The sequence below is a fragment of the Jaculus jaculus genome, chromosome 7 (genome assembly GCF_020740685.1).
Source record: "Jaculus jaculus isolate mJacJac1 chromosome 7, mJacJac1.mat.Y.cur, whole genome shotgun sequence".
NCBI lineage: Eukaryota > Metazoa > Chordata > Mammalia > Rodentia > Dipodidae > Jaculus > Jaculus jaculus.
The window spans coordinates 85,160,806-85,188,043 of record NC_059108.1 but is presented as its reverse complement, the minus strand read 5'-3'; the positions used below and the strand labels follow the sequence as shown (position 1 = coordinate 85,188,043).

Here is a 27,238-nt window from a genome sequence, read left to right as displayed (position 1 = left end):
GAATGTGGAAGGACTTGAAACCTTGGCCTAAGAGATAGTTTGCAGTGCTTTGAGTACAGTTTGGTTGACAATTCTTGTCAGAGTTGAAAGACCTCAATGCAGTAAGAACTATGGTTTAGCTTATGAGGGTGAGGAACTTTGCTTAGACTGGGCTAGCAGTTTCTGAGAGAAGCATGCTCTATGCCAGTGTCCTGAGAAGTTGTGCAGGTTTGTTTATGTAGAAATGAACTGGTATGAACAGAGGGATATAGCACAGAAAGAAAATTTTGGGGTGAGCTGCAGCCCATTCAGCTGCAGTTGAGAATGGGCCAGCAGACCTATACTGGGGCAACAGGAAGAATGGAGACTCTTTGGAAGGGCCCTGAGTGCTCAAGGAGTGTCCTGTTCTTCAAAATCTGCTATATTCCCCCCTGGATTAACAAATTGGCACCCTATCTGGTATTATGGAGTATTAGAAATGCAGGAAAGAGAGGGTCATTGAGTTTCCTACACAGTCTTGTGTTTTGGAAATGGCCATGGGCAATGTGAAACAGGTTTGCTGCATGTCTGCATGGAGACCTCATGAGGATGAACCATGGGTTGCAGTGGAGAACAAGTGGAGATGCAGGGACCATGAGATGGCTACTAAAGAGCTGCCAGCCCCAGTGAGGTTTTCCAGGACTTTCAGTAGCCTATCTGGAGGGGCAAAATTGGAATACTAGAGATTTGTTGCTGGTTAGAATTATCGGACTTGGAGATTGGTCACTGGCTAGAGTTGTTGAACTTGGAGTTACAGAGTTTGATGTTTGCCCTGGTTGTTTTAAATCTTGTATTGGTAGAATATTTCTTTACTATGCCTAATATCAATTTTTGCAGTGTGAATGTTTATTCTGTGCCATTATGGTTTTTTTTTTTTTGAGGTTATTTTTTGGTACTATGGCTCAATTACAAGATCTTGGACTATGAGTATAAATATCATTGGGATTGATAAAAGCCATGGGGACTTTTAAAGTTGGACTGAATACATTGCATTTTAAACTATGTATTGTTATCAGTTTATGGAGGCCAAGGGCGGAATGTGGTGGTTTGATTCATGTATTCTGAATGCTATTTTCCCCAGCTGGTGGCAATTGGAAATTAAAGCCTCCTGGCGGCAGTGTGTTGTTACTGGCAGGCTTATGGGTATTATAGCCAGTTTCTCCTTGCCAGTGTTTGGCACAGTCTCTTGTTGCTATTGTCCACCATGTGTGGACCAGGGGTTGATGTCAACCTTCTGCTCATGCCATCATTTTCCCCTGCCATTGGGGAGCTGCCCCTCAAGCCTATAACCCCAAATCAACCTCTTTTTCCCAGAACCTGCTCTTGGTTGAGTGATTTCCAGCAATGAGAACTGGACTGCCACAGTTGGCTTGACACAAAAAAATAGAGAGATGGACAGAGAGACAGAGAGAGAGAGAGAAAGGGAGAAAGGGAGAATCAAAACAAAAATCTCATTTCTGTTTTATTAGTGTTGGGATCCTTTTCAAAGTCACTATGTACCAATGAGTAACTTAGCAGAACTTTTAGTTTTAACAATTTATTGCTCTGTTCTTTTATAAAACAGGGTTGATTTTTCAAGACGCAGTGTGATCTGAAACTGCTGGACTCAAGCGACTCTCCCGTCTCAGTCTTCCTAGGAGCTCGGCTGACAGGCATGCGCCATTGTGCCCACGTGTTGTCCACTTCTTCACTTGCTTGTTGCATACCGGAGTTGTCACTTCAGAAGGAAAATGTCTTGGTCAACTCTTCCATTTGCAGGGGGCACCCTAGGAAATAATGAGAAAACATACATTTCCTAAAATTTATTATGATTCAAGAGAACAGAATGATTTTCAATTGATTTTTTTTTTTCTTGAGGTAGGGACTCACTCTGGTCCAGGCTGACCTGGAATTAACTCTGTATTATTAGGGTGGCCTTGAACTCATGGCAATCCTCCTACCTCTGCTTCCCCAGTGCTGGGATTAAAGCTGTGTGCCAGCATCAATTGATCTTTAATTTCCAATTGCCATCAGCTGGGGAGAGTAGCATTCAGAATATCTTAGTTTATGGAGGACACCTGAATCAAACCACCACACCAACAGAGTGATCTGTTTTATTTTGTTTTTTTTTTTTTTTTAGTTTTTGTTTGAGAATGTGTGAGAGAGAGGCAGGTAGATAGCAAGAGAGAGGGCACGCCAGCCGCAAAGGATCTCCAGATGCATGTGCCACCACGTTCATTTGGCTTTATGTGGATACTGGGGAATCCAACCTTGGTTCCTTTGGCTTTGCAAGCAAGCACCTTAACCACTAAACCATTTCTCCACACCCCAGTTAGACTTTTTTTTTTTTTTTTTTAATACAAGAGGAAGAACTGGCTTGTCAGGGCCTCCTGAATTTTGGGATTAAAGTCATGTGCCTCTTTGCCCAGAATGAATGCCACTTTCAATTTTCATCATGAAATACAAGTGGGGTTGGGGATGAAGTTCTGGTGGTAGTGTGCCTGCCCAGTGTGTGCAAATCCTAGGCTTAATCCCCAGCACTATGTAAACTGGCTGTGGTGGCATGGGCCTGTCTTCCCAGCACTTGAGGATGGAGGGTAAGGAGTTCAGGGCACCCTGCATAGTGAGGTAGAGGACAGCCTGGGGTACATGTGACTTTGTCTCTAATCATCACAATCACCTCAATATGACCCCTATGACCTGTGCAAAGGCCACAGGTCTGAAGGTGACATGCTGAATTACTAGACTGAGGACTTAATCAGATGTGTGTAAGAAAGCAAGACATCCCCTCCACCGAGTTTCTTCAATCCAAGTAGCGTCTCTTCTATTTTGATTACATTACTTTTCCCCTGTTGCTAATGTAGGTCTTGTGTAGGTGGTATCATGACTACCACAGTGACTTTGTGACAGGATGAGCTTTGCAAAGCATTCAAACCCTTCCTTTGGCTCTTAGATTCTTCCTACCATCTCTTCGATAATGATCCATAGACAGTGTGACATGGATGTCTCACTTAGTGGGGAACACCCCACTGTCACCACTTCTCAGCTCTTTGGTGAGGGCTGAGTTTCTATAGTGGTTGTCATCATCTGAAAAGAAAAGCTTCTGAAACCAAAAGAGATAGTAACATTTATACATACGCATAAACATAAGTATTTAGAGTGTGGTTTTACATGTATAATACATTCACTTAGCCAGATTATAGTAGTTTATCCATCTATGGCTATTACTTTTCCTGTCATAGACTTTAAAATATTTTATTTTTATTGATTTATTTGAGAGAGATTGCATGTGCTAGGGGCTCCAGCCATTACAAATGAACTCCATTGTGCATCTTGTGTATCTGGCTTACATGGGTCCTGGGAAATTGAACATGGGTCCTTTGACTTTTTAGGCAAGTGACGTAATCACTAAGCCCTCGCTCCAGCAATAGGCTTTTTTTGTTTGTTTGTTTGTTTTGTTTTTTCAAGGTTGGGTCTCCCTATAGCCCAGGCCAACCTGGAATTCACTATGTAGCCTCAGGGTGGACTCAAATTTCTGCCTCCCAAGTGCTGGGATTAAAGGCATGCACCACCATGGCCGGCCAGCCATAGGCTTTTCTTTTTTTTTTTTTTTTCTGCCATAGGCTTTTAAAAATATTTTTTTATTTGACAGAGAGAGGGAGAGAAAAAGAGAGAATTGGCATGTCAGGCCATCTAGATACTCCAAATGAACTTGAGACGTGTGTGCCCACTTCTGCAATCTGGCTAACATGGCTCCTGGGGAATCAAACCTGGGTCCTTTGGCTATGCAAGCAAATGCCTTAACTGCTAAGTTAACTGCTCCAGCCCTCCAGCCATAGACTTTTAAAAAGCATTTTTATTTATTTATTTATTTATTTTGAGAAAAGGGGGATAGAGTAGCTTGGGCACACCATAGATAACACTGCAAGTAAAGTCCAGATATGTGTTCTTCTTTGTGAATCTGGCTTATGTGGATGAATGCAGGCCATCAGGCTTTGCAAGCAAGAGCCTTTAACTGCTGAGCTCCCAGTCATATGTGTTCCATTGTTTTCAATACCAGGTATGAATCCTCTCTCATGGAGCAAGCCTCAAATCCAATCAGGGAGCAGCTGGTTTTCCCCATAACAGACATGCCAACATTGCACTAGTTGACACATTTGGTCTGGCTGCCCAGCCATAAACTTTGCCACAACCCCTGCTGGTTAAGAGCACTGATGACTTCTGCAACTGGCCGAATACCTCTCTCCAGTATCAACACAGTTAGGCAGCAGGGAAGGAGGCTTCCACCCCAGCTCCTACTTAATTTCTCATTACCCTGCAGCCCAAATGTGGAGTTTTTTTTGTTAATTTGTTTGTTTGTTTTGTTTTTTGTTTGTTTTTTTTAATCTTAGGGCTGCAGACATGGCTTAAACGTTATGGCACTGGCTTGCAAAGCCCAATGATCCAGGTTTGATTAGCCAGGACTCAGATGCACAAGATGGAGCATGTCCCTGGAATTTGTTTGCAGTGGCTAGAGGCCCTGCATGCCCATTCTCTCTCTCTAAAATATAACAATAAAATCAATAAATCAGTAAAATAAAATAAAGGAACAATATTTTAAAATATTGACTTATTTGAAACACAGAGAGAATATGAGAATGTTTGGGCCAGGGCTAGATCTACTACAAATGAACTCTAGACACATGCACCACCTTGTGTATCTTGCTTACCAGAGTCCTGCAGAATACAACCTGATTCCTTAGGGTTCGTAGGCAAAGGCCTTAACCCCTAAGCCATGTCACTGGCCCAATGGAGAAGTGTTAAGAACCGGGTAATACCATCTGGTTGTGGTGTGTGTTGCAGTCCAATTCACATTGCTGGTAGAAATCACACTACCAAGAGGAGCTTCTGGCAAAAGAGTTTTATTTTGGCTTACAGGCTATAGGGGAAGACCCAGGATGGCAGGGGAAAATGAGGACATGAGCAGAGAATGGATTCAGCCCCTGGCCAACATAAGTTAGACAATAGCAACAGGAGGGTATGCCAAACACTAACAAGGGGAAACTGGCTATAATACCCATAAGCTCACCCCCAACAATACACTGCCTCTAGGTGGCCTTAATTCCCATATCTCCATCAACTGGGAACCGTAGCATTCAGAACACCTAAGTTTATGGGGGACACCTGAGTCAAACCATCACATTCCACCCCTGGACCCCAAAAACTGATAACCATTCATGATGTAAAGAGAGAGACAAAGAAAGGAAGAGAGAAAGAAAATCTCATTTCTGTATAATATGGCATTGGGATCCTTTTCAAAGTCAGTATGTAGCAATGAGTAACTTAGCAGAACTTTTAGTTTTAAGAATTTGTTGCTCTTTTCTTTTACAAAATAGAGTAAGAAATACCACCAGTGAAGATACTCAACAGTGGACACTGCAAGCCTTATATTTGGCCAGCCAGGCCAAATGAGCCAATGGGTACAATAGTGGCATGCCTGTCATGGTCAAACCAACTGCCCTCCAATTGGACTGGAGGCCCGCTCCATGGGGAGGAATACATCCCTGATGCTGAAAACTTAAAACAGGGGTAGTCATGAGCCCTAGGGGTATAACATCTGCAGATGTCTGGGAAAATGTATATACAATGCTTATCAAACTGCCCAGTAAGCACTTCTCTTAATCTTTATACCCTTACATTAATACTACTCTCACTTTTGGTAGAGAATCTTCTCCTTTAAGATGGCAGTGACCTTGGGATGACTCAGAAGGTATCATAGTGCTGGAAAGAAGTGACTGGAGTACATCTTCATCACACCTTCCAAGGCTCAGGGTCAAATGTGGAAGAGATGGCAGAAAGAATGTAAGAGCCAAAGGAAGGGTAGGACTCATTACAACGTGCTCCCTCCAGACATAAAATGGCCTGGATATCTATGACCTCATAGTGCCTGACACTACCTACACAAAACTATCATAAGAGGAGGGAAAGATCATGACATCAAAATAAAAGAGAGACTGATTGAGATGGGGAGGGGATATGATGGAGAATGGAATTTCAAAGGGGAAAGTGGGGGGAGGGAGGGTATTACTATGGGATATTTTTCATAATTATGGAAAATGTTGATAAAAACTGAGAAAGAAAAAAACAAAATAGGGTTATTTTCATGATGTGTCTGATCTCAAACTGCTGGACTCAAGCGACTCTCCCATCTCAGTCTTCTTAGGAGCTCGGCTTACAGGCATGCACCATTGTACCCACCTGTTGTCCATTTCTTCACTTGCTTGTTGCATAACAGAGTGGTCACTTCAGAAGGAAAATGCCTTAGACAACACTTCCATTTGCCAGGTCACACTAGGAAGTAATGGCAAAGCAAACATTTCCTAAAATATATTATGATTCAAGATAGTAGAGAATGATTCTCAAGTGATCTTTAGTCCCAGTCTCATGAGAAACATGAAGGGCCTTGCCACAATATGCTTTAGGGGCACTGCAGGGAAGGACCTGTAAGTTTAGTGAGTTTCATGTGACCCAGATTTCATTCTCAGAATCCCTGACTGAAAATGCTCACGCACGGTAGGTGGCTGTGGATCAGCATCTCCTTCACACAGTCTGGCAGCACACTGCAATGCCTTGGGAGGCAGAACCAACACGGGATGCTGTATGGGAGCGCCACAGACAGGGACAGCTGTGCCCTGTACTGCTAAGTTAAAGGCTATGTCATCAGCTAGCTTTGCTTCCAGGCTCTAAGAGGCACTTCCACAAGAAAATACTAGTTACATACATTCAAGTGATCCACGAGGGCCTCCAGCACGTGTCAGTTCTTACTTGCTCTGTACATCAGAATCATCATCCCCTGGGCACAGCTCAGGGTCCACATCAGGCTCCAGATCGGTACCACGAGGCTCACATCTTGTCAGGGGGTGGAAGCTCAGAAGAGCTCTCATCACACTAAGTTGCTTTGTGGATTGTGGACTTCAGGTCATTCTGCTTGGCCATGGTCGGTTTCTTCTGGAACCTGCCACATGTGCCTGCACAGCCAGCCCTCCTTCCCCTTTACTCTGGAGGCCAGAGCAGTGCTGGCATTTGTGCCCCACTCCAGCTTGCTCCTTGTCACAGCATGACCGCCTGACACCTGGGGAGGGAGAGAGTGCTCCATCTCCCCGCTTATCACCCTGCCCACCTCTCGATAAAGCCTGCCCTTGTGCACAATCACCCTCTGACTTCTTGAAAATGCTCTACCTCATCTCCATTTCTTCACCTGTGCAGTGCACCCTACTCCTGACCTCCTCTGAGCCCCTTTTCCTTGTTGCTATCTGCACAGTGGCTGGCCTGTCTGACATTGGCTCTTTATGGAGTGCAGAACACTGACCTGCAACTCGAAGCCCTTTCTGGGGAAGATCACACTGGACTTCTCCATTGACTTTTCTCTGTGCTTCGAGGCTCTGTCGGACAGTCACACACAGGAGACACATGACCTGTCAGGTGTGACTTCTCAGTGTGGCTCAGTTCACATGGGACCTCTTTATGGACTTCACATGATTGTTCAGACTTGCTGTGAGCTTCAGTCTCCTCATCCTCCTCCTCAGAAAGTCAATCACAACCTCAAGGCTCATGGCACATAGTATGGGGTCTTTCAGAACAGCCCACATCACACTGAAGGGCTTCATCAACTGTATCACCAAACAACATCTCACATCTGTAGACAGTTGTCTGAGAATATTGCCCCCAACAGCTGCTCCTTCTGGACTGGTCACTTCCAAGGGACTGCACACCTCAGCATCAGCTTCATGCTCAAAGAGTTCTGTGACCCCTGTCTACCTCAGACCTCCAAACAGGACCACAAAGCACTGGGCTTTGCTCATCAGTCACCGTGGAGCAGAACTGGACTGCTTCATCCACGTTACTGCCCTGCGTGTGTAAGGACCAGTGGCTCTCTGGGGAGCCTGGCTTTTCCTCGCCATCGCTGATCTTTACCTTCAACATCACGTCTCTACCTACCATGCTGGATGACCCCTGCCTTTCCTTAGGATCTTCCATCCATGTGAGGATTTCCACATGTCTGACTGCATGTTTCTCTGGCTTCTACCCAAATGAACTGGACCTCTGGCTTCCCCTTCAGAGAAAGGTGACTTGACATCGGGAGCAGAGCTATACCCATTCCTTTCTTTGCCCATGGTCAACTATAGAACATTGCTTGACCTCACAGCTTTGTTTCCTACAATTCCAACAATCTGGGCCCATAGAAATTTGTGTCTGTAATGTCCTCACAGTAAGAAGGTCCATACTGCATGCACCACTCTACTGGTTAGTGGGTCCATTTAGCCCACCTGGAAACTCGCAGAATCTCTGGTAAATCATACCAGGCTAGCCATGTTCTCAGGCATAACTCTCCCCAAAAAATGGGTGTTTTCCTTAGAAGGCTTTCAGAATGCTCCATGAGATGTATGGCTCTTTTCTCCTCTCATTTCATCATCCTCAACAGAACTTCTGGGAGCTGTGCCTCCAAACAGAGTCTTTTTGGGAAGTTTCCCTCCACAGCATTGTGTCCTCTCACACATGAAACCCTATCACCTGGCCAGGGAATTTCTGCAGCATAGACCGCCAGAGCTGGTGAGCATATGTCTTGCTCTGTGGCCATGTTTTCATCCTGTGCATGATAAGTATTGTTTGTTTCCTTTCTTTCAAAGCCATTAGAAGAATGGGACTGTGGTGTTTGATGATGAACTGAAATCCAGTCCACTGGTGAGCAGGGACAGGCCATGCTGACTGCCCCACTGGAAAGATGGGATGGAGGCCAAGTGCACAAAGCCATGTATGAGACAGAATTCCATAGCTGAAAACTAGAAGCAGAATACAAGACAGTTACATCTCTGCGTCTCATACCCAGTACAATATTTCCCCACCCGTATGACCACCCCAGTGGTGCAAGTAGTTATCACGTGGAAATCAGTGCTTCCTGCTTCCTTGAGAACCCGTGTCACCATAAAGATGACATGTACCCAAACAGTGGCACCTGCCAAATGCCTCACTCTCTTGCTATGGTTTATAAATTTAGTTTGTGGCAGCAATTTTTTTTTATCAGTTTTGTACTCAGTGAATACAGTCAAATTTCTACCATTGTTTGCCTCTTCCCTGTCTGCCCTGCTCCCCCAGGCCCCTCTCTGTTGACATCAATCTGATTTTTTTAATTGGAGAAAAGAGTTTACTTGGTTTACCAACTTGAGGCGAGGCTCCATGATGGCATGGGAAAACATGGCCTGAGCACAGGGTGGACATCAGCTGGACAACAACAGAAGAACATGTGAAACACTGGCCAGGGGAAGCTGGCTATAACACCCATAAGCTAATACACCAACTCCAGAAGGCTCCAATTCCCTAATTTCCAGCAGCCAAGGACCTAGCATTCAGAATACATGAATTTACTAGGACAGTGAATTAAAACCACCATAATCACCATGTGAGTTTGAAGCCAGCCTGGGCTACAATGTAAGAGGCCAGCTCCTCCTGGCCTGGAGGGTAACACCCTACCTTCAAAAAAAAAAAAAAAAAAACTAAAGGGCCAGGTATGGTGATACATATCTCTAATTCCAGCACTTGAGAGGCTAATGTAGGAAGATCACCATGAGTTCAATCCGGGACAGAGTGAGACCATACCTCTATCAAAACAAAAGAAGAAGCCAGGGCTGGAGAGATGGCTTAGCAGTTAAGGTACTTGCCTACAAATCCTAAGGATATAGGTTTGATTCTCCAGGTCCTATATAAGCCAGACACAAAAGATGGTACATGCTTCTGGAATTTGTTTGCAGTGACTAGAGACCCTGGCATGCCCATTCTTTCTCTCTCTAATTAAAAAAAAAAAAAAAAAAGATGGAAAGAATCTGGCAATGAAAAAGGGAAAGAAGAAAAAACAGTGATCTCACATAGCTCAGGCTAGCCTGGAACTGTGTAGCTGAAGATGATTTGATCTTCTCCTCCGGCCTCCACCTCCAGTGCTGCAGTACAAATGTGACTGCCATACACCCAGCCTCCAGACGATCTTGAGACTCCCTTAGCAACTGTGTACTGAAGCATGGTAACAACCAGCTACCAACTCTCCTCTTCTGACAGCTCTCACACACAGCTGACATCAACAAAACAGCATCTAAGTTTTTATTCATGTGCACTGTTAAAGCATCCATACCAGTGTGACTGGGGGTGGGGAGCAGGGCAGGAGAAAGAATTCTGCTCTATTGGTAATAAAGCTCCAGGTTCCTTCCATCATGAATCTCATAGTCTTCCAGTGATACGTGGTCCTTAAAAATCATGTACCACTTTTTAAAGACAGCTTTGTCCCAATGGATGCTAGTTTGAGCCGTGATCAGTTTAAAGTCCACAATGGTGTCATCGGTGTTGCACTTCATGCGAGCTTGCTTCCCCAGACAACCTCGATCATTATGACTGGAGCTATAGAGTAAGTGGTGGGAGGCAACAGAATCAGGGTTTCCTGGGTGTCCCCAGGCACCAGAAGCCCCACATACAATTGCCCCCAGGTTCCAGGACCCAAGATACGTGCTTGAATTGTCTGTTAACCTCCTCTAACCAGACATCAATTTTTAAGGTACAGGCTCACTCTAGACTCATGGTGGCCTCAAACTCAGTGACCCTCTCTCTCTGCCTCCCCAGTGCCAGCAAGTGCCACCACACTCCACAGTGGTGTGATCAAACTTGCCCCTTATTCTTTCTTTTCTGTCTCCCACTGAACCACTGCTTCTCTATTGGTCTCCTCCTACATTAATGTCTTTTTATCCTACGAAGGTTACTTGCATGCACATGTGCGTGGAGTGTTTTAATGGACCATGGTGACCTTACCAGTGTGTAAACACTGAAGATGCCATGTTTCCCTGGTGAAGATCATCAGCCACCAGCTGCTCAGGGAGCAATGGAGGCTCTGGAGGTCCTGGAGCTCAAACCACAGCAGGCAGAGGACTCACACCTGACATTCCATTGGGATTACCTTGAGTTCCTGGCCTGTCAGGCTGCAGAGTAATGCCCTGTCTCAAAGCAAAATATAAAATTCCAGGCCCCTGGACTGAGAGAGATGGCTTAGCAGTTAAGCTGTATGCCTGCAAAGTCTAAGGACTCAGGTTCAATTCACCTGGTCTGATGTAGGCCAGATGCACATAATGGCACATACATCAGTTGTTTGTTTGCAGTACCTGGAGTGCCTTTTTCTGTCTTTCTCACACCGTTTCAAATAAATAAAATAGACAATGAAATACATAGCAAAATAAAATGCATAAAATTCCTGCCAGATGTGGTGGCACATGACTTTAATTCCAGAACCTGGGAAGCAGATGTAGGAGCATTGCCACAAGTTCTAGGCCACCCTGAGACTACATAGTAAATTCCAGGTCAGCCATGGCTAGATTGAAACCCTACCTCCAACAAAAACAGCAAAAATTTCAGGTCAGGGCTGGAGAGATGGCTTAGCGGTTAAGCGCTTGCCTGTGAAGCCTAAGGACCCCGGATCGAGGCTTGGTTCCCCAGGTCCCACGTTAGCCAGATGCACAAGGGGGCGCACGCAACAGGAATTCGTTTGCAGAGGCTGGAAGCCCTGGCGCGCCCATTCTCTCTCTCTCCTTCTATCTGCCTTTCTCTCTGTGTGTCTGTCACTCTCAAATAAATAAATAAATAATTTAAAAAATTTTCAGGTCAGTCTGGGGCTCAAGCGAGACTCTACCTCAAAACGACAATATATATACACACTTTCAAGGTTACCTATGTTACATGGTGAGACAGTCTCAAGAAGACCTACTTACTGCTATTCCTGCTCAGGTATACACTACAGAAAAGCAATGTTGTTGCCAATTTCCCCAGACCTCCTTCTCTCATATAAGCAATAATAGTCCACTGTTTTGTTTTGTTTTCAAGCCTAGTCTCACATAACCTGGGATGGCTTGAATGTAATGAAGCTGAGATAACCTGGATTCCTGATCCTCTTTTTTCTACTCCCATGTGCTGGGATTAGACATGCACCACAACGCTAAGCTAGTTGCCTGCACTGGGCACCAAGATTCAACCAACTTCTCCTTGAAACTATGAAAAATATTTTGGTCTGTACATACTGGTCATTTTTACCTAAAAATCCCTAACTACCTATGAAGCATTCTCACTGTGAGAAGTAGTGTAAGTAACCTACAGATGTCACATGAAGATTGTGTATATTGTGTGCACATATTGAAATGTCAGAAAAGACTGGAAATCATTTGGGTTTTAGGTTCTCATATGTGCATCCTATCTTTTAATGTTTGCATGCAGAAAAGTGGATATGAGGGTGAGGGTAGGCTATTATTGGAGACAGGAGACCATGACAAAGCAGAAGGGAAGGGAGGTGAAGGAATCAAGAAGCAAAGAAAACAGGAGGTATGGACACACCAAAGGAGGCTATGCTGGGAGGAGGGCACAAGGGGAGACAGTGATGGAGGAAAAGATAAGGAAGACAAAACCCAATCTCCTGAAAATACCATGATGAGTCTGGCAGGATGGCATATGCCTTTAATTCTAGCACTTAGGAGGTAGAGGTAGGAGGGTCACTGTGAGTTCACAACCAATCTGAGACAAAATAAATTGCAGGTCAGCCTTGGATAGAGTGAGACCCCACTTCAAAAAACAAAAAGCAGGAGGCTGGCTGTGAAACCTAAGGACCCAAGTTCAATTTCCAAGATCCCACATGAACCAGATGCACAAGGTGGTGCAAGCATCTGGAGTTAGTCTCCAGTGGCTAGAGGCCCTGGCATGCCTATTCTCTCTCTTAGCAGTCTTAGCCTGTCTCTCTCTTTCAGATAAAGAAACTAATTTTGTAAAGAAGGAAACAAAAAAAGAAAGCTGGAAAAAGTTATGGTGCATGCAGCTCTATGGGAGAGAGAAATCAGTGGCGACAACAGTGAACACTTCTAGCCCCGTTGTGCATCTGGTCCGTGGCTCCTGTGGAATCGAGCATGTATTTGGAGTTCATTCGCAGTGGTTGGAGGCACTAGCGTGCCCATTTTCTCCTTTTCTCTCTGCCTCTTTCTCTGTCGTTCTCAAATAAATAAATAAAAATAAACAAAAAAAGAAAGCTTCAGCCAGGCAGAGGGATACGTGCCTTTAATCCCAACACTTGGGAGGCAGAGGTTGGAGGATTGCCATGAGTTCAAGGCCACCCTGAGACTATATAATAACTTCCAGGTCACCTTAGGCTAGAGTAAGATCCCAACTTGAAAAACCAGACACATACAACAAAAACAACAAAAAGCCTTCTTGGGCTGGAGAGATGGCTCAGCATTAAAGTGCCTCCCTTCAAAGCCTACTAACCTCGGTTTCATTCCTTGGTACCCATATAATGCAAGATGCACAATGTGACACATGCATCTGGAATTCATTTGCAGCAACTGGAGGCTCTGGCGCACCCATTCTTTCTGTCTCTCTCTCTCCCTTCTCTCTGTCTCTCTTTACTAGTGAATAAGTAAACAAAAACATTTTCAGGGTGGAGAGATGGCTTAGTGCTTAAGGCACTTGCTTGTGAAGCCTAAGGACCCAGGTTCAGTTTCCCAGTAACCACATAAGCCAGATGCACAAGGTGGCACATGCGTATGGAGTTCATTTTCTCTCTCTCTTCACAAAAATAAAGAAAAAAAATTGTTAAAACATTTTTTTAAAATAAAGCTTCATTCTCAGGGTGGCCTCCAATTCTCAGTGATCCTCCTATCTCTGCCTTCTGAGTGCTGGGATTAAAGGTGTACACTGGGAGGGAATTAACATGGGATTTTTTTTTATAATAATGGAAAATGCTAATAAAACTTTAAAAATAAAAAAAAATAAAGGTGTACCTACCATGCCAGGCTCAAGAGTATTTTTTAAAATAAAAAACATTATATTTAGCCAGACATGGTTGCATATACATGAGGGCAATAGGATCAGGAAATTGAGGCCAGTCTGAGCTACCATGAGATTGTTTTTGTTGTTGGTGGTGGTGGTTTTTCAGGGTAGGGTCTCACTCTAGCCCAGGCTGACCTGGAATTCACTATGTAGTTACAGGCTGGCCTTGAACTCACAGTGATCCTACTACTTCTGCCTACCATATGCTGGGATTAAAGGTGTGCACCACCACAACCTGCTATGAGATTCTTACCTCCAAAAAAAAAATCCACAAAAAATATATTGACATATCTTCTGGGACTAGGTATATAGCTCACTGGTGGAGTGATTGCACTGAAAAATAATGACAAATAAATATGTATGTAGCATAACTTAAAGATTCCACAAGGACAGAATTGTTAAAAATTAATCTTACATGTAGATAGCCTCCAACTAGCAAATACTATTGCAGTCTTAAGTTCTAAAAATTGGAAAATACACAAAAGAATTGGTCTGGAGATAAAGATCACTGTAAGCACTTACTTGCCTGGCATGTGCAAGGCACACTGTAAATTAGGTTGTGTGTGTGTGCACACGTGTTTAAATTAAATATAAACAAACCAGTAAATATACCATAAAAAATGAAGCTTCTTGCCATGGGATATTGTTTACAATCATGGATGTTGTTAATAATAAATAAATTAAATATTTTTTTTTTTAAAAGCTTCCCTTTTCCGATGGTATTGAGCAATAGGGAGATTCAATAGTTACCAAAATGCTGAGAGGTGACAGTGTCATGTTCAGCACTAAGTAAGACAATCTATCACACTCTCTATGATTCAGGGACACCTTTTAAAGAGGTGGCTGAAAGAGTGTAAGAGCCGAAGAAAGGAAGGAGTGCTTTGCCATACTGTCTTCCAGATACAAAGTGGTGGTGGTATTCATGATTTCACTTTAGAGATAGGCTGTCATGTATCTCAGGCTGGACTGAAACGCTGTATACAGCTGAAGTTGACCTTCATCTCCTGATCTGAGTATTTCCTACAAAACTGCAGGAGTCCTGTATCACCCTCAACCACAGACATTCAAATTCAACCATACAGGCGCTGGAGAGATGGCTTAGTGGTTAAGGCACTTGCATGCATGCCAAAGGACCCAGGTTTGATTCCCCTGTACCCAGTTAAGCCAGATGTACATGGTGACGCATATGTCTGGAGTTCATTTGCAGTGGCTAGAGACCCCGGCACTCCCATTCTTTCTCTCATTTTCATTCTCCTTCTCTCTCTCTCTCCTTTTCTTTCTCTCTCTTTCTCTCAATTTCTCTCTTATTTGAAAGAAAAAAGGAAGGAACAAAGGAAGGGAGGAAGGAAGGAAGGAAGGAAGGAAGGAAGGAAGGAAGGAAGGAAGGAAGGAAGGAAGGAAGGAAGGAAGGAGGAAGGAAGGGGGAAAGAAAGAAAACAAAGTTAACCATACAGTTGCCAGAAACAGGAGATTTTCCCCTCAAATGGAGAGGCATGGCGAGAGAGAAAAAAGAGGATGGCGGGAGAGGATTATGATCATGATACACTGTAAATGTATGGTAAGTTGGTTGTTGATAGAGAGTTAAACTTAGGACCAGGTGTGGTGGTGCATGCCTTTAATTCTAGCACTTGGGAAGCTGAGGTATGACGACCACACTGAGATGAGGCCTTCCTGAGACCACATAGTGAATTGTGGATCAGCCTGAGCTAGAGTGAGACTGTACCTTGACCAACCAAAAATGAATAAATAAATAAATGAGTTAAAAATACTGGCCTGAAAAGGAGATATAAAGGGTAGAGAAAGGAAGGGAGGAGGATACTTAATAGGTTGATATTGTATATATGGAATTACAATGATTGTATTGGGGAGGTAATATGATGGAGAATGGAATTTCAAATGCGAAAGTGTGTGGGGGGAGGGAGGGAATTACCATTTCATATATTTTATAATCACGGAAAATGTCAATAAAAATAAAATAAACAAAACAAAAAAAGAACCAAAAAAAATAATACGGCGTGGAGGGATAGCTCAATGGTTAATGTATTTGCCTGCAAAGCAAAAGGACACAGGTTCGATTCCCAAGGACCCACATAATCCAGATGCACAATGGGGCACACGCATCTGCAGATTGTTTGCAGTGGCTGGAGACCCTGACATGCCCATTCTTTCTCTCTCTCTCTCCTCCTCTTTCTCTGTCAAATAAATAAATAAAAATATAATATTGAAAAAATAGGGCTGTGGTGTTACAGAAAACTGAGTCACACAGACATGACACCAGAGACAGAGGGGAGAATCACAAAATGTACTCATGTCCAATGGACTCACAGAAATAACTTCCAAAGCCTGAGTACTGAGCTCTAGTAGCTCAGAGGGTTTATAGAGTCCACGGGTCCAACATAAACCAGGCGCACAAGGTGATGTAAGCACAAGTTTGCGCATGCCCACAAGGTGGCACATGCGCCTGGAGTTCAATTGCCATAGCTGGGAGTCATGGCATGCCAATTCTCTCTCTCTCATGAAAATAGTAAAAAATAAATAAAATAAACAGCAAGGTCCTTGATGTCCCCAAACATTATGGGCCATTTGCCGAGCCCCTTGGCTTCCCACCAGGAATAGATGGTAAAACCATATTGCTGAAGACTTCACATACTTGGGCCACAAGGCCACTGAGAAATCCTGCTGGAACTGAGCTGATAGCCTCCTCCATATAGACCAGCTGACAGAAAGCTGGAAGAAGCCATTCTGCATGCAGTTCAATGGGAGAGAGAGAAATCACCAGAGAAGATACTCAACCGTGGACAGTGCAAGCCTTATATTTTGCCAGCCAGGCCAAATGAGCCAACGGGTACAGTAGTGGCATGTCTGCCATGGTGGAAACCAACTGCCTTCTAATTGGACTGCAGGCCAGCTCCATGGGAGGGAATACCTCCCTGATACTGAAAACCTACGACAGGGGTAGTCATGAGCCTGAAGGGTGCAACGTCTGCTGCTGTCTGGCTAAATGTACATACTATGCTCATAAAACTGCCCAGTAAGCACTTCTCTTGAGGTTCATACCCATATATTAATGCTACCCTCACTTTTGGTAGAGCATCTTCACTTTCCAGATGGCAGTGACCTTGAGATGACTCAGAAGGCATCATGTGACAGGAAGAAGTGACAGAGTAGTGCTCAGCACCGCAACATCTCTATCACATCTTCCAAGGCTCAGGATCCATTGCAACAGACATGCCACTATTGCACCTGTTGGCGCATTTGGCCTGGCTAACGGCCAATTTCTTTCTGGACATTTGTATGCAAGGTGTGGCGCCCTTCCTTTGGCTCTTACATTCTTTCTGCCACCTCTTCCACAATGGACCCTGATCCTTGGAGAGTGTGAGATGTTTCAGTGCTGGACACTCCTCCATCACTTCTTCTCAGCTTTATGTTGCCTTTTGGGTCATCACAGTGGTCATTGCCATCTGAAATGAGAAGCTTCTCTAACCAGAAGAGAGATTTGCATTAATATATGAATATGAACATTAAGTGTAGTGCTTTCAGGGCAATTTGGTGAGAGAATATATGTGTATATCCAGACAAGAGCAGGAACTTTATACACCTAAGGCCCATGACCTCCCCTGCCATAAGCTTTTGATTAGGTTTTCAGTACCAGACATGTAGCCTCTTCCATAGAGCGGGCCTTCAGTCCAATTACAGAGCAGTTGGTTCCCCCAGAGCAGACACGCCACCATTGCACTTGCTCAGTCCTTTGGCCTGTCTGGCCAAACTTGAGATTTCCAGTGTCCACTGTTTTCAGTGCTGATGATTTCTGTCTCCCATATGGCTGCATACAGTGCAGCTTTTTCCAGCATTCAGATGACCGGGATATGGGGAGAAGGTTTCTGCTCAGCACCAGCTTCATTTCTCAGTGACTTTGCCACTCAGTCATGTGAAGTCTTCAGCACTAGGGTCTTACCATCTCCTTCTCATGAGAAGTCAAGGGTCTTGGCAATAGCCTATCATGTTTTGGAGGCAACAGGGACCTCCCGCTCAACAACTCACTGGACAGTATCCCAGCTATGACACTGAAAGTTTTCTAGTAACAATCGAGGGCTTTGGGATGTGCCATTATTCAATCAAGTCGATTTTCATAGGCCTTCTTCAAGATATCTTGAACTTTGTTTGACCTTCCCCCCAAGCTTTCTTTTATACAATCTCTTCACCTGACATCACTTAGGCCTTTCCACTCCCTGTAATCTTGCCTTTCTCTTCAGTATGAAGGATCCTTTCAAGTATTTTCTGTAGAGCTTGTTTTGTCTTCAAATATCCCTTTACCCCTGCTATTGTTGCGGAATGTCCTTATTTCTCTGTCTATTTGAATGGATAGCTTTGCAGGATAAAGTAACCTTGGTTGACAGTTGTTACCTTTCAGAACTTGCAATACCTCATTACAAGCCCTTCTGGCTTGAAAGTTTCTGTTGAGTAATCTGTAAGGCTTATGCATTGCACTCCGAATGTGCTGACCCTCTGCGATTTCCCCAAAAGCGGGAAACTCGACTGCATAATTTGTGGCAATGGGGGACTGTGTTTGCACTCTCCTTGGTCGTGGAGTGCAACATCAGACGTCAATAATGTCTATGCTTTAAGATAGTCTAGTATTTTTGTACTTGACACGACAATCCGGCATAAATAAAGAATGAGAAAGGAAAAAGAAAAGCAGCTTGTTTAAGGCTGACCCTATGGATCTTCAATATGTGAAAATAGGATCATACTAGGATCATATGATAATTGAATGATTTACTTAAAAAATAATTTGCTGGGCTGGAGAGATGGCTTAGCGGTTAAGCGCTTGCCTGTGAAGCCTAAGGACCCTGGTTCGAGGCTCGGTTCCCCAGGTCCCACGTTAGCCAGATGCACAAGGGGGCGCACGCGTCTGGAGTTCGTTTGCAGAGGCTGGAAGCTCTGGCGCGCCCATTCTCTCTCTCTCCCTCTAACTGTCTTTCTCCCTGTGTCTGTCGCTCTCAAATAAATAAATAAATAAATAATTTAAAAAAATTGCTTATTAATAAAGCCAGATATTTTAGCTCATGAAATACTGATGAACCTGCTTGTATTGTCTTGATTTTTTGGGGTTCACTGCCATGTAGTTTTCTGTTACCACTATATGTAAATGTAAATTTTTTTCCTTTTAATTCTGCTGCATTTAATGTTGTTGAGATCTATCCTGTGAGAACATTTTCCTAACCATGAAGCCCTGCTACTGATTGTTATACAGAGAATCAGTTCAGTACATTTTTTTTTTCAAGGTAAGGTTTCACTCTCGCCCTGGCTGACCTGGGAGTCATTATGTATTCTCAGGGTGGCCTCGATCTCATGGAGATCCACCTACCTTTGCCTCTAGAGTGCTGGGCTTAATGGCATGAGCCAACACACCTGGCTCTGTACTTTTTTTTTTAAACCTCTATGCCTCGAAGTACTTCTGGTACTTCAGTGGTTTTTTTGTTGTTTTTTTTTCCACTGATCCACCAACTGGTAAAGAAGGAATGCTACAAAATGTAGCTGAATGAGAGATACATTCACCCTCTGACTACTTTGATCAATTATACCAGATATTTCATAGCATGTCATAACTGTAGTTTCCAACAATCTGGATTGGGGCTTTTCAAGTCCCATTTGAGAGGAACTGTAATAGCCACCTCCACCTTCTCTGGAGGAACTTGTTTTTAATATTTATTCATTTATTTGATTTATTTAATATTTATTTATATTATTTGAGAAAGAAGTAGCGAGAGACTGGGCATGCCATGCCAAGGCCTCTGGCACCTACAGACGAACTCCATATGCATGTGCCCCTTATCTGGTTTACGTGGGTCCTGGGGGATCGAACCAGGGTCCTTTGGCTTTGCAGGCAAGTGTCTTAACCGCTAAGCCATCTTCTCCAGTCCAAAGAACTTGTTTTTCACTCAAAAGACTTAAGCCACATTCTGAGCACACGAACTTTTGCTTTCTCTCCTTCCCTCGTTACCTCCACATCCCACCCAGGACCACTGTGCTCTAGCTATGCACATCTGCATTTTAGAAGAGCCTTGTCCATTTGTGTTTCTGCTTTATAGTCAGGAACTGCTGACATACTGTGAATAGACTGTAAAACTTGAAACAATGCAGATTTTGAAGGAATAATAGGTGTCTTTTGCTTTAAGACTCTCTTGTAGGATTATTCTCTAGGCAGATGAATCAAACAACTGTGTAAATCACAAAAACTGAAAATGAACCAAACTGAAAAGGAAAACTTCCAGGCAGTATCTTTCTACTGTATCCTGTCATTGAAGAGAATAAACAGGACGCAAAACTCATTCCAAATTACTCTTCCTGGGCCTGAGAGATGGCTTAGTGGTTAAGTGCTTGTCTGTGAAGCCTAAGGGCCGGGTTTGAGGCTCAATTCCTTGGGACCAACGTGAACCAGATGAACAGGGTGGCGCATGCATCTGGAGTTTATTTGCAGTGGCTGGAGGCCCTGACATGCCCATTCTCTCTACCTGCCTCTTTCTCTGTCTGTCTGTTGCTCTCAAATAAAGAAAAATAAACAAAAAAAATTACTCTTCTTTTGAGAGTCCTGCCTCCCAAAATCTCAGATGAAACTATGATATAACAACTCTTCCTGGGTGTATTGGCAGGTGTGTGTGTGTGTGTGTGTGTGTGTGTGTGTGTGTGTTCTCCAAAAGCACAGGTAACATATATAATATGACAGCTGGTAATGATGGATTCATTTACATTGTTTACACTTCTATGACCAGGCCTTAGGAGAAGGTCAGGTTTATTTAGTTATTATTTTATTTTATTTTATTTATTTTTACTTTTTTGAGGTAAGGTCTTACTGTAGTGCATACTGACCTGAAATTCACTATGTAGTCTCAAGATGACCTCGAACCTGCGGTGATCCTCCTATCCCTGCCTCCCAAGTGCTGGGATAACAGGCATGTGCCACCACAACAAGCAAGGTCAGCTTTTTAAAAAAAGACATGTAGTGTCTTCCTACCTGACTCCAAATACATTTCAAACCAGAAGTGGTTTTGCTTCAGATTTGTTTTGGCTCCGCAATCCAGTCAAAGAAGAATGTGTTTGCAAGTGAAAGCTATGGAAGCATTTTTGTTTATTTCAAATAAAACATATTTGTATTATTTGTCAAAAAAAAAAAATAGGTTGGGCATGGTAGCACATGCCTTTAATCCCAGCACTTGGGGGGCAGTTGTAGGAAGATAACTGTAAGATTAAAGCCAGCATGAGAATCTATAATGAATCCCAGCTGAGCCTGGGCTAGAGACCCTACTTTGAATAAATAATTTTTTAATTAATTAATTAGATGAAAAAGTAACAATGTAGAGCAGGATGAAATTTTTCTAAAAACATCAATATCTCCTACCTCTGCCTCATTCCGCCCCGTCTTCCATGCGTGACGCGGAGGCCCTCGACCACAGGGAAGGCATTCACTGGGCGCTTCCTAATCTGCATACACCGTCTCCACCCCCGCGACCCCCCAGTAAGGCTGGACTTTGCGAGCCACCGGCCAGCCTCAGGGGACCCGCAGTGGGAGCGACCATGGCTGTTTCCTGTGGCTTCTTCTAAAGCTTTCGGCAAAATTGGGGACCCAAGCCGAGCTTGGTGGTGCACGACTTTAATCGCAGCACTTGGGAGGCAGAGGTAGGAGGATCGCTGTGGGTTCGAGGCCACCCTGAGACTACATAGTGAATTCCAGATCAGCCTGGTTTAGGATGAAGACCCTTCGTCGAAAAACCAAAAATAAATAAACTAAAGGTCCGATTCGCAGGTGCTGCATCCTCGCAAGACACGATCCGTGTTAAGTACGATGATTCCCTATCCAACCAAACTGGAAGTCATTTCTCTTGATGTATGGGATATTTTTGGAGGGTGGGGATGGTCTGTTTGTTTTGTTAACGGATAGAAACACAATAAATTGGTACGTGGTACTAAAATGATTGAGTGATCTCCCCCCCAATTATTATTATATTATTATTATTATTATTATTATTATTATTTAGCACAGGGTGGCCTTGAACTCACATCAATTGCACCTACCTCTACCTCTGCTTCCTAAGTGCTGAGATTAAAGGGCGTGTTCCACCATGCCCGGCTTATGTTTTTAATTTTTGTTTATTTTTTTATTTAAATTTTTAAAAATTTTTATTTATCTAAGAACGACAAACAGAGAATGGGCACGCCAGGGCTTCCAGCCACTGCAAACGAACTGCAGACGCATGCGCCCTCTTGTGTATCTGGATAACGTGGGTCCTGGTCCTGGGGAATGGAGCCTCTACCCTGGGTCCTTAGGCTTCACAGCAAGCACTTAATCGCTAAGCCATCTCTCCTGCCCTAATTTTTGTTTATTTTTATTTATTTATTTGAGAGTGACAGACAGAAAGAGGTAGAGAGAGAGAGAGACAATAGGCGCACCAGGGCCTCCAGCGACTGCAAATGAATTCCAGATATATGCACCACCTTGTGCATCATCTGGCTTACTTGAACCAGGGTACTTAGGCCGTACAGGCAAGTGCTTAACCACTAACCAGCTTTTTTTTTTTTTTTTTTGAGGTAGGGTCTCACTATACACTAGGCTGGCCAGAACTCATGGCAATCTTCTTACCTCTGACTTTATTATTATTATTATTACTACTATTTTAATATATCTTATTCATTTATTTGTTTATTTGAGAGAGAGAAAGATGGAGAGACAGTATTAGGGAGGGAGACATAATGGAGACAACAGGGCCTCCAGCCACTGCAAAAGAACTGCAGATGCATGTGCCCCCTCGTGCATCTGGGTTATGTGGAACCTGGAGAATCGAACAGGGATCCTTTGGCTTCCAAGGCAAACGCCTTAACCGCCAAACCATCTCTCCAAACCATTATTTTATTTATTTATTTATTTATTTTATTTCTTTATTTTTCTTTTGAGGCAGTTCTCACTCCAGTCCAGGCTGACCTGGAATTCACTGTGTAATTTCAGGGTGGCCTTGAACTCACAGCATATCTCAACCTCTGCCTCCGAAGTGGGGGGATTAATGGCATGTGCCACCACACTTGGCTTGAGTTTCAAATATGTTTGTTTGTTTGAGACAAAGAGAGGACAGAGATATAGTGAGTGAAAGAGACAATATTGGCTCATCAGTTTCTAGCCACTGCAAAGAACTCCAGATACATGTGCCATCATGGGCATATGTTTTACATGGGTTCTGGGAGTTGAACCTGTGTGCTTTGGGTTTGAAGGCAAAGACGTACATTATTTCTGAGTCATCACTACAGCTTAAAATTTCTTCTTTTCTTTTCTTATTTTTTTAAAGCCAGGCTTGGAGGTGCACACCTTTAGTCCCCATTTGAGAGGAAGAGATAGGAGGAACACTCTGAGTTCAAGGCCACCCTGAGACTACATCGTGAATTTCAGGTCAGCCTGAGCTACGGTAAAACTCTACCTCAAAAAAAAAAAAAAAAAAATTTCTTTTTTTTTTTTTTTTTTTGGTTTTTCGAGGTAGGGTCTCACTCTGGTCAAGGCAGAACTGGAATTAACTCTGTAGTCTCAGGGTGGCCTTGAACTCACGGTGATCCTCTTACCTCTGCCTCCCGAGTGCTGGGATTAAAGGCATGCGCCACCATGCCCGAAAAATTTCTTTTTTTGAGACAGGATCTTGCTCAGGCTGACCTGAAACTCACTCCTTAATCACATGTTGGCCTTGAACTCAAACAATCCTCATACCTATCCATCCCCAATGTTGGGATTAGAAGCATGTGCCACCATGCTTGGTACTTACTTAATTAAAAACATATTTACTGGGCTGAAAAGGTTTCTCAGTGGTTAAGGCTCTTGCCTGTGAAGCCTAAGGACCCAGATTGAATTCCCTAGTACCCATGTAAGCAAGATACCCCAGGTGATTCATGGTCTGGAGTTGGTTTGACGTGGCTGGAGGCCCTGGCACACCCATTCTAACACTTGCTCCCGCGCACGTGTGTGTGTGTGTGTGTGTGTGTGTGTGTGCGCGCACACGCACACACACACACACACACACACACAGTCTCCCTCAAATAAATAAATACTATTTTTTTAAGAGCCAGGCATGATGGCACATGCCTTTAATCCCAGCACTTGGGGGCAGAGGTAGGATTGCCATGAGTTCGAGGCCAGCCTGAGACTACATAATGAATTCCAGGTCAGCCTGGGTTAGAGTGAGACGCTTCCTCAAAAAACAAAACACAAAAACCAAAACAAAAAATTAAAACCTGGAACTTGGGCTGGGCATATAGGTTGGCAGTAGGTAGATGGTCTGCTTAGCATGTGTGACACCTTGAGTTTAATCCCCAGCATCAACCAAACAATCAGTCTGGGATTAGGCTATAGAACAATAGCTTATTGTTTTAGCCCTGGCCCTGAGAGTGCCTCTAACCTGGGTACAGGCAGCCAGACTTGTTGAAAAGGTTCAAGCCCTTACATCAGTCACAGACTTAATCTTGCCACCAAAGGGAATTTAATAGAGATTCAGCTGGGCGAGTTGGTGAATGCCTTTAATCCTAATGCTCAGGAGGCAGAAAGAGCAGGATTTCAGTGAGTTCAAGGCCACATGACACTACACAGTGAATTCCAGATCAGCCTCAGCTAGTAAGACGCTACCTAGCAAAAAAAACAAAAAAAAAAGACAAAAGATTCAGATCTGTGATTTCTTCTTGAAACTATCCTGTCAAAACTTAATAGTAGACTGGAGAGATACCCATGAGCTCAGACCTTGAAAAGAAGTACTCTAGGGGCTGGACATGGTGGTGCATCTTTTAATCCCAACACTTGGGAGGCAGATACAGGAGGATCACGATGACTTTGAGGTCAGGTCAGCCTAGGCTAGAGTGAGACCCTACCTCAGAAAAAAAAAAAAAAATCCTAGGGCTGAAGAGATGCCACAGTGGTGAAGGCACTTGTCTGCAAAGCCTGTGGCCTGGTTTGATTCCCCAATACCCACCTAAAGCCAGATGCACAAAGTGGCACGTGCATCTGGACTTTTGTTTGTAGTGGCTAGGGACCCGGGTGCGCCCATTCTCTCACTCTAATGAATTTTCCTTTCAGTACTGGCAATGATGATCTCCTTACACTTTTGCAATCCATTCTGCACTCCCAGTAGGTGGACATGGTGTGTCCACACGTGTGGACTGGCAGAGGGCACCGCCTTCTGCCAGGGAAGGCTAACAGACTAGCTATTTCTAACCTTGAAGTGGACCTTCACCAGAAATGGTCATCATGAAGCCCGGATCTCAGACTTCTTGTCCCCAGAACTGCTTTGGTTCTGTCAGAAAGACGCTGTAGTCCTGATTCAAAGAGACCCATTGGCCCACAATGCATTAAAAAATATACATATAGAAAGAAAAGAGCTTTCAAAGGTACCCTTCTGTGGACTGACCATAGGGTTAACAATGTGCACCGTCCTCAGTAAATTGTGCCCTCCCTCATTAAGTGGATGCTGTGACAACCACCTGCCCAGGTAGGTGATATACTGCATCTTTGGAGTAGCAAGTTGCATGGCGAATTCCTGTATTATTCTCATTGTTGCCACAAAAGACCTAACAGAAACTACTGAAGGAAGGAAGTTTGTATGGCTGAAAGTCCATCTCATAGGGAAGGCAGGAGCATGAAGCAGCTGGTCACGTTCACAGGAACGAGAGAGCTCAGCTGACTTTCTCGTGGTTTTTCAGGCTGGCTTGAATGCGCAACCCTCCTTGCCTCTGCTTCTTGAGTGTCAGTATGCCTGGCTTTGATGACAATTTATTTCAGAGAAAGACAGGCCAATAGAGAAGGGGCCGGCCAATGTCTCCAGCCTCTGCAAAGAAACTCCAGAGGACTTTAGCGGTTAAGGCGTTTGCCTGCCCAGCCAAAGGAGAGCAGTTGGGTTCCTCATTAAGCAGGAAAGCCAGATGCACAAAGTGGCCAAAGCAGTTTGCATTAACTGGAGACCTTGGTGCGTCCATTCTTTCTCCAATACAGAAGTGTAAATAGGAAAATGACCTGGATATGCATGACTTCACAGTGCCTGACACTACCTACACAAGACATCATAATAGGAGGAAAAGAGAATGACAGAATAAAAGGCTGATGGGGCAGGGGAATACGATAGAGAGTGGAGTTGCAAAGGGGACATTGGGGCGGGGGGGGGGAGGGAGGGAATTACCATGGGATATTGCTTACAATTATGGAAGTTGTCAACCAAAAATACTAAAACTACAAAAAAAGCGCTCTCAACTAATAAGTTTAAGGCCTGATAGAATAAGATAACTGTTAATCACCAGAATAAGTGATTCACTAAGGAAAGTACAGATAATTGACAAACACCCTTTTTAACTTTTTTTTTTAATTATTATTAGAGCAACACAGACAGAGAAAGGCAGAGAAAGAAGCAGTGAGAGAGAGGGAGAATGGGTGCATGAGGGCCTCCAAGCACTGCAAAGGAACTCCCGATGCACGTGCCACCTTACCTGGCTTACGTAGGTCCTGGGATGTGGAGCCTCTGACCGTGCCCGCTAAACCGTATCTCCAGCCCTAATCACCTCTTCTTCCAATACCTTTACTTAGTGGCTAAGGAGACAGAGAATGGGAACGAAAAGGAATCGTACAACTGCAAACAGTCACCAGACGCACAGCCCCATCTTGCCCGCTTGACCTGGGAGTGTCCCTGAGACACGGGGAAAACAGCCCAGCATTCTCTTACTTTTGCACTGCGAAGCCAGGGGAGAGCGCGAACGCAGTCCCCCACTATCACAAATTATGCAGTCGAGTTTCCCGCATTTGGGGAAATCGCAGGGGTCAGCACATCCGGAGTGCAATGGATAAGCCTCGCCCTAGGAAAACCACCTTCGTGATCATGGTATCTCCCCTGCCAGGTAAGTATGAAACAGCCAGCCCCAACGCACGCTCACCACGCCGCCAGACCCCCTCACAACTCACGGTCGCGCGCCCTCCGGCCGTCCGCATGCGGCTTCTCCCCGCACACTCCCGTGCTCCGCTCGCACTCTACACCCGAGCCTTCTTCCCGCCACATACGGCCCATCAAGGACGCGGATGCCCGCGACCACGGGGACCGGCAGCCTCCGCGCCGACCTCATCTGCATGCACCACGCCCCTCCTAGAGACCCCGCCCACCCGGCGCCGATCTGGCCGGCTTCTGTGGACCCACAGAGGGCGCATTGACGCAACTGAGTTGTTTTCAGCAAAAAACGTGCAGGCCGTGGTGGCGCCCCCAAACGATGACCCTTCCGAGGACTCAAGTATCTCATGCTGTTCTTAGGACACATCACTTTCTCTTTTTTTTCACACTCTCTTTTCTTTGGAGCGGTAGGGTCTCAC

General features: G+C 44.3%; 1 long non-coding RNA gene, 1 other non-coding gene and 1 pseudogene across 2 annotated transcripts; 1 reads left to right on the top strand and 2 right to left on the bottom strand.

Annotated features, from left to right (window-relative positions):
• Nucleotides 1-1,704: 1,704 nt before the first annotated feature.
• LOC123462111 lies at nt 1,705-26,963 on the bottom strand. The gene is made up of 3 exons (XR_006638111.1): nt 26,840-26,963; nt 6,235-8,816; nt 1,705-1,784 (listed from the first exon to the last, which is right to left on the bottom strand). It is a non-coding gene; the product is annotated as an uncharacterized LOC123462111 (long non-coding RNA).
• LOC123462366 lies at nt 18,304-18,454 on the top strand (annotated as a pseudogene).
• On the bottom strand, nt 26,620-26,783 carry LOC123462563. Its single transcript, XR_006638364.1, has one exon. It is a non-coding gene; the product is annotated as a U1 spliceosomal RNA (small nuclear RNA).
• Nucleotides 26,964-27,238: the final 275 nt, after the last annotated feature.